The following is an 8,573-nucleotide window of genomic DNA, read 5'->3' as shown; positions in this document are numbered from 1 at the left end:
AGCAGAAGATATTAAGAAGAGGTGGCAAGAATACACAGAAGAACTGTACAAAAAAGATCTTCAAGACCCAGATAATCACGATGGTGTGATCACTCATCTGGAGCCAGACATCCTGGAATGTGAAGTCAAGTGGGCCTTAAAGCATCACTACGAACAGAGCTAGTGGAGGTGATGGAATTCCAATTGAGCTATTTCAAATCCTGAAAGATGATGCTGTGAAAGTGCTGCACTCAATATGCCAGCAAATTTGGAAAACTCAGCAGTGGCCACAGGACTGGGAAAGGTCAGTTTGCATTCCAATCCCAAAGAACAGCAATGCCAAAGAACGCTCAAACTACTGTACAATTGCACTCATCTCATGTGCTAGTAAAGTAATGCTCAAAGTTCTCCAAGCCAGGATTCAGCAATACGTGAACCATGAACTTCCAGATATTCAAGCTGGTTTTAGAAAAGGCAGAGGAACCAGAGATTGCCAACATCCGCTGGATCATGGAAAAAGCAAGAGAATTCCAGAGAAACCTCTATTTCTGCTTTTATTGACTATGCCAAAGCCTTTGACTGTGTGGATCACAATAAACTGTGGAAAATTCTTCAAGAGATGGGAATACCAGACCACCTGACCTGCCTCTTGAGAAATCTGTATGCAGGTCAGGAAGCAACAGTTAGAACTGGACATGGAACAGACTGGTTCCAAATAGGAAAAGGAGTACGTCAAGGCTGTATATTGTCACCCTGCTTATTTAACTTATATGCAGAGTACATCATGAGAAACGCTGGACTGGAAGAAACAGAAGCTGGAATCAAGATTGCTGGGAGAAATATCAATAACCTCAGATATGCAGATGACACCACCCTTATGGCAGAAAGTGAAGAGGAACTAAAAAGTCTTTTGATGAAAGTGAAAGAGGAGAGTGAAAAAGTTGGCTTAAAGCTCAACATTCAGAAAATGAAGATCATGGCATCTGGTCTCATCACTTCATGGGAAATAGATGGGGAAACAGTGGACACAGTGTCAGACTTTATTTTTTGGGGCTCCAAAATCACTGTGGATGGTGACTGCAGCCATGAAATTAAAAGACGCTTACTCCTTGGAAGGAAAGTTATGACCAACCTAGATAGCATATTCAAAAGCAGAGACATTATTTTGCTGACTAAGGTCCGTCTAGTCAAGGCTATGGTTTTTCATGTGGTCATGTATGGATGTGAGAGTTGGACTGTGAAGAAAGCTAAGCGCCCAAGAATTGATGCGTTTGAACTGTGGTGTTGGAGAAGACTCTTGAGAGTCCCTTGGACTGCAAGGAGATCCAACCAGTCCATTCTGAAGGAGATCAGCCCTGGGATTTCTTTGGAAGGAATGATGCTGAAGCTGAAACTCCAGTACTTTGGCCACCTCATGCGAAGAGTTGACTCATTGGAAAAGACTCTGATTCTGGGAGGGACTGGGGGCAGGAGGAGAAGGGGATGACAGAGGATGAGATGGCTGAATGGCATCACTGACTCAATGGACATGAGTTTGAGTGAACTCTGGGAGTTGGTGACGGACAGGGAGGCCTGCCGTGCTGTGATTCATGGGGTCGCAAAGAGTCGGACACGACTGAGCGACTGAACTGAACTGAGTTTATCCAGGAGTGGGCTTGGCAGTGGGTCTGGTGGAAGGGCTGAAAAGGAAAGAAGTTATTAGAAAGGTGCGTCTTTGTAGGGCACATCGGACCTGGAGCGTGTGGAGAGACCAGGAGACAAGGGCGTTTAGTGAAGGCAGGTGGCGGAGGAGAGCGGAGCGCCCAGGTCGTTGGGTCAAAGTCAGAGGAGAGCCTGGGAGGGGACAGTTGGGAAGAGGGCTTGTTGGGGGCATCTCAGGACGGCAGATACGTGTCCTCACGGCCTTCATGAAGGGGGAGATTGGTTCCTGTCTCGGGGCTGCAGACTTTGAAGGCAGTCTGTCTCATCCTGGGGTGCAGAGGCGGAGCTGCCTGCTGGCCCCCAGGGTCCAGCTCGGTGACACCCCGTTAGAGTGTGAGGGTGTGTGCAGCGGGCGTCAGCAGTCCCCATGGAGGGACGGGGCATCTGGCCAGGTCCTGATGCCCTTAAACTGCCCCCTTCCTGGGTCGACTGTGAGCACACAGCGGTTTTCCATTATGAACGGGCTCCCCACCTGGGAGCTGGTGTGGTGATCATATTAATTCCAGTATCTGCCTGTCCCCTGGGATAGGTCCATAATTAACCTCTGAACTGACCAGTCATCGTGAAAGCGATGAAGAGTCATATTTCTTACTGTAAATGGATAATCGGGCATGCCGATTTGAGACATAAATTGCTCGAGTGTGAGTCTTGTGTTGGAGGACCTGAGAGGTGGGCCCACTCCTGGCACATAAGTCCAGCTTCTGGGCTGCAGGGGCCCTCCGGCAGCAAGCACCCCTGGGTGAGGCCGCTGGTGGGAGGGTGCCCTTCTGCGAAACGCTGTCACCGGGTCCCGTGAAGTCTGAGCAGGGCTCCCACTTCTGCAGAGCCCTGAGTCCCTGCTCCACAGGGCCCCCTGTCCAGAACGCCCTTCAATCTGGCTCCGTCCCGCTCAGCTTCCAGGGCACTTGGGCAGGTCCTGAGGCCCTTAACCTGCCTCCCTCCCAGTTCAGCCTCATGGGCAGCGATTCTCCACCCAGCCCTCTCTAACCCTCAGTCTAAAGTTCCTGCTATTCTCTCTCTTCCCTCGTGGAACTATCGTTACTGTTCTAATAGTAATGATGTGTGTGTGTGTGTGTGTAGGGGAGGAGTGCTACCTCATTGGACAGAATATGTGAGCCGGACAGAGGCCTGTGGTCTTGTTCACGTGTGTGGCCGCTAGCGCAGTGGTGCTTACTCAGCGAATAGAGCCCTGGGTGTGGGGGGTACAGGTGGGAGGGCGGAGACCTCGAGAGGAACCCGGGGAGTGAGGCAAAACCGCGCTGAAGGTCGTGGGGGCAGGTGCCTCTGAAGCATGGAATAACATCATCGATTTTCTTTTTTCTGATTGTAAAAGTATAAACTCCTAAAAAAAAAAAAAATTCCAGAAAATTACAAAGAGGAGAAGCAAAGCCATCTATAATTCTCTCACCATCCCCATTTTGGTTTGTGTAGCTTGACTGTTCTGTGGGTGAGTATATATATTTCTCAGAACACGAACACAATTTCATACACTTATGGTTTCCTACCCAGCTCTTCTCATTCAGTTACGTCATAGACATCCTTCCGTCAGCGAGATCCATGTTGGATGGGCTGCGTGGTATGGTCATTGGAATACACGCCTTTCTCCTGTTGCAATTGCGTAGATTACATTGAGTTTTTTTTCTCAGCCATGTAAATTGCACTGTGATGAACAGTCTTCAGATTGTCATTTCAGTCTTCCAAGACAGAACCTTCCTTGAGTCTGGTGGCGGGTGGAGGAGAACGCAAACTGGGCTCCAGGCATTTCTTTTTGACCGGTTCTGTCTCCTTTGCATGAATCATTTGATGCCCTCTGTAGAGCCAGAAATCCCCAAAAAAGTTCCCCTCTCCCTCTGAGAAGAAGGGGAATAGGTATTTTAGCTTTAGGTGCCTGAGGCTCTGCTTGAAGGAGGAGAAACGCATTGTGAGTCCCTCTGTAGGTGAAGGATGTTAATAGTTAACCGGTTGAATTGCAGTAACAGCAGCAACGGTTCTGGTGGTCGGTTATTAATTGTCCACGACATGCCCCGTGTTGCACGTGGCACTTTGTGTTCTGGAGTAGGAGCTCCTCAGTTCTCTCAACAGTCCTTGAGATCGGTGCTACCAGCCCCATTGTACAGATGAGGAAACCGAGGCCTGACCAGGCGGTGCTGAGCCGTGGCCCCCGCAGTTGTGTGTTCCTGGGGTCCACCCTGCCGACCGCGCCCCCCTCGGTGCCTCTCAGGAACATGAGCTCAGCTGGCGGCCCTGAGAGGTAATTTCTCTGTAAAGTGACATTAAAAAGACTTTAAAGACACCGTGTCTGTAAAAAGAGAAGCAGAAGTGTTTTAACATCTGGGGGAGCATATTTAAAATCCAGGTGTGGCTGAGTCTGTCTGTTTGGCTGCAGAGGCGGCGGGGGAGAGCAGGGCCGTCCGGCGCCCGGCCGCGCGTTTCCTCCTGGGTTCCCCCCGCTCTCTCTCTGGCTCGGGCCGCTTTCACCTTCCGTTCCTCCGGTCTGCGCTGTCGCTGGACAGCTGCTGGACATCTGTTGCTGAGGATGTGGTGCGCGGATGTGCCAGCGGCTCTGACCCTGTCGGTATCCGCGCCAGGAGCCGAAGGGTCTCCACGGGCGCTGGGCCGCGTCTTCTGTTCCCCCGGTCACCCCAGCCTCAGGCGCTGCCATCGCCCATAAAGATGTCTGACAAAGTTAAAGGCCTTTCTCCCATCACAGGAGTAGAGGAAAAGATGAGACCAAGTGGAAGGAAATCTCCCATTAAAAAAAGGCGGAATTTACATCCTTGAACACAGTGTTCTCCAATGCAAGGGAATCCTCTGTGGATCTGGGCTGCGGGAGGGGTGCCCGAGGGGGAGAGGGGCCCGGGCTTCCAGAAGCTAAAATGTTAAAAGTTGAGCATGGCTTGGATGCAGATAAGAAGTTCTTTTGCCTCCTCGACTTGCTTTACAACCCTCATTTTTTATTTTTAAGGTCATCTGGGGGCAGTCTCTCCACTCGCAGCCCGGCTCTTTCAGTGTGGCCTGACCCCCGAGTCCAAGCCTCCCACACAACTTGAGAACTCGATTCTTTGTTCACAAAGACTTCTTTCCAACCCCTTTCCTCCCCTCAAAATACTCCATATTTGGAGCTGAGTCTTCTGAACCAGAGCATGGCCAGAGGACATGTACGTATGTTCTTCTGTCGCGTAGACATGGAAAAGTCTGCTCCTGAAAGCACATGTGTGTGAACATGGAAATGCCCCTCCCAGCTTGGGGCACACGGTTTTAGGAATGTGCCAAGCTGTGTGATCTGTATGCTGTTGATCTCTGAAACTGAAAAGGTGATCAGCGGTGGTGTGAGATAGTAAAGGGGGCTGGAGAACCAAGGATACAGGTCCTTAGACCGTTGTTACGTGAGCCTGGATTTAGCAGTTAAACCCTGAAATGGGGACATAAAATAAGGGAAGCTTCACATTTTTACATTGATTGTTACATGATTTTTTTTTTTTTCCTAAATAGGAGAATCTGAGTCAGAATGAGCCCGAGCCGTGGTCTGGGTTTTGAAATCAGCCCCACCTCCCACGGTCTTCTGATTAAAGACACAGAGTCGAAGCAAGTCAGCGGCTCTCGTTCTCCAGAAAGCTAGAGTTTTTATCCCCTGGTTCAGCCGGGGTCCCGTAAGGTTACTTGTTCACACACACGGAATTTTCTGCTGGTCAGTCTCAGAAACATTTGCAGTAAAGTTTACGAGATGATGTTGTCTTGGAAGACGCACAAAGACTCTGACAGCCCGTTTGGGTGGAGAACTACAAATCTGCTAATTATTGGAAACTTAGTTGATGTCAGTGCGCCTTCCCTCTGGAAGCCCCTCGGAGCCGCGTGGGTTGGAGGCAGCGTCTGCGATGGCCGCGCCTGCGTCTTGGCCGTCCTTGTTGGGAGTGCTTCCAGGTCTGCTGAGTGTTGTAGGTTTCTGCCAGAGATCCCTTGCCGAGGTTAAGAAATCTATTCTTAGTTTACTGCATTTTTTTTTTTTAATCAGGAAGGGCTGTTGAATTTTATCAAGTGCTGTTTTTCCGTCTGTTTGAGACAGTCATGTGTTTTCCATTAGGCGCCTTTCTGTACCGTTCAACTTTCTCAAAAAGCCATTTGCACATAGTACATCCACTCACCCAAGGCTTAGAGCTCCTTTAAAGCCCTGACTTTGCAGCCGTGTTACTGCATGTGTTTTTCCTTGAGTTTGATTTCTCCTTCATTCTGTACCTGTCTCCTTTCCACTTGGAGGTGATTCCTGCATTTCTCGGCTGTTGGTGATTCTTTTTCCAGAAGCCTCTCTTGTCATTTCACTCATTTAGGGGAGAGGGAAGCACGCACCCTTATGCCTGGGCTGTCCTTTGACCTTGGGCTTCCCTTTGACCTCGTCTCAGGGACTTTGAAAAGCAAACGACAGAATTACCCTTTTTTCTTTTTTAAAAAAATATTTCAGCACAGGTTTTCTCCGGCTTTAGTTTTTTTGCAAGCCTCATATATCATTTAACATCAATGGAATCATACAGTATGTGGTCTTCTGTAGCTGGCTTCTTTTGCTTAGCATACCTAGTAGCAGGAATCAGTCGTGGGGGTTTTTGGTTTGTTAATTTTTTTTTTTTTTTTGCTGAATAATATACTCCATTTTGTGGGTATATCACAACCTGTTCATCTGTTCATTGGTAGCTGGACGTTTGGGTTGTTGCTACCTTTCAGCTGTTGTAAACGGTGCTCCAGGAATATTCATGTACCAGTATTTGTTTGAATCCCCGTTTTAAGTTCTTCTGGGTATATTCCTAGTGGACTTACTGGGGCGTATAATAATTGTGTGTCCAACTTTTCGAGAAGCCTTTAAAATGTTTTCCGGAGTGACTGAACCATTTTACATTCGCAACCAGCAATGTATCAAGAAGGTTCCGATTTCTCTGCATCCTTGCCAGCACTTGGTAGAACACTTCCTTGGTGTGAAGTACCACCTCATTGTGGCCTTCATTTGCATTTCCTAGTGACTAGTGGTGTTGAGCGTCTTCCCGTGTGTTTCTTGGGGGTTTGTATGTCTTCTCTGGAGAGATGTCTGTTCAAGCCCTTTGTATTTCATGAGTCATTTGTCTTTGAGTTATAAGAGTTCTCTGTTTTCTGGATGCTAGACCCTTATTAGACACATGATTTACAGATACTTTCTCCCATTATTCTGTAGGTTGGCTTTTCACTTTTTGATAATTTCCTTGGATGCACAAAAGTTTTTATTTGATAAAGTCTGAATTATCTTTTTTCTTTTGTTGCTGGTGCTGTTGGTATCATATTTAAATCATGCCTTGCCAAATCAGGGTCATAGAGATGTACCCCTTCCTGTTTTAAGAGTTCAGTGGTTTAGCTCTTAGATTGGCTCATTGATCCATTTTGAACTGACTTTTGCATATGGTGTGAGGTAGGGGCTCAACTTCTTTCTTTTGCATCCGGATCATTTGCTGTCCCAGCATCACTTGTTGAAGAGGCTGTTCTTTTATTTTTTTATTTATTTATTTATTTTTTTTAAATTAATTTATTTATTTTTAATTTTTACTTTACAATTCTGTATTGGTTTTGGCATAGATTGACATGAATCCACCACAGGTGTACATGCGTTCCCAAACATGAACCCCCCTCCCACCCCCCTCCCCACAACATCTCTCTGGGTCATCCCCGCGCGTCAGCCCCAAGCGTGTCATATCCTGCATCAGACATAGACTGGTATTTCGATTCTTACATGTTATTATACATGTTTCAATGCCATTCTCCCAAATCATCACACCCTCTCCCTCTCCCTCTGAGTCCAAAAGTCCGCTATACACATCTGTGTCTCTTTTGCTGTCCTGCATACAGGGTCATCATTGCCATCTTCCTAAATTCCATATATATGTGTTAGTATACTGTATTGGTGTTTTTCTTTCTGGCTCACTTCACTCTGTATAATCGGCTCCAGTTTCATCCATCTCATCAGAACTGATTCAAATGTATTCTTTTTAATGGCTGAGTAATACTCCATTGTGTATATGTACCACAGCTTTCTTATCCATTCATCTACTGAGGGACATCTAGGTTGTTTCCATGTCCTAGCTATTATAAACAGTGCTGCGATGAACATTGGGGTACATGTGTTTCTTTCAATTCTGGTTTCCTCTGTGTGTATGCCCAACAGTGGGATTGCTGGGTCATAAGGCATTTCTATTTGCAATTTTTTAAGGAATCTCCACACTGTTCTCCATAGTGGCTGTACTAGTTTGCACTCCCACCAACAGTGTAGGAGGGTTCCCTTCTCTCCACACCCTCTCCAGCATTTATTGCTTGCAGATTTTTGGATCGCAGACAAGGCTGTTCTTTTAAATACTTTTTTATGCACAATTCTGTCCTTAGGCTCTGTATTCCATTTCATTGATCTGTCTGTTTTTGTACCAGTACCACACTGTTGTTATTAGAGCTTCAAGGAAGGCATCCAGACCTCAGTATATACCTACTGATACAAGCTTATTAATAATACTCAGATTATCTGTGTCTTTAAGAACCAGAAAGAAAGTGCAGGCTACTCTTTCTAGCAGTTTCTGTGAGGAGAAAGGAGATTGTGTGACAGCGCCAAAGGACTGCAGTAAGTAGTTCAGAGGGCTGGGGTTGGAGAGGATCGATCCAAAGCAGCTGGATCAGAAAGATAAAGGTTAAAGATAAAAGAGAGGGAGAGAGGCTGTGGCTTTGGGAGCAAGATTTTGGAGGAGAAAAGGAGTTAAAGGAAATACTTCACTGGTGGTCCAGTGGTTGGGCCCTGGCACTTTCACTGTGGGGAGCCTGGGCTCAGGCCCTGGCACTTTCACTGTGGGGAGCCTGGGCTCAGTCCCTGGCACTTTCACTGTGGGGAGCCTGGGCTC

The sequence above is a fragment of the Oryx dammah genome, unplaced genomic scaffold (genome assembly GCF_014754425.2).
Source record: "Oryx dammah isolate SB20612 unplaced genomic scaffold, SCBI_Odam_1.1 HiC_scaffold_2, whole genome shotgun sequence".
NCBI lineage: Eukaryota > Metazoa > Chordata > Mammalia > Artiodactyla > Bovidae > Oryx > Oryx dammah.
The sequence above is the reverse complement of the archived record's forward strand: the minus strand, read 5'-3'. Positions refer to the sequence as shown.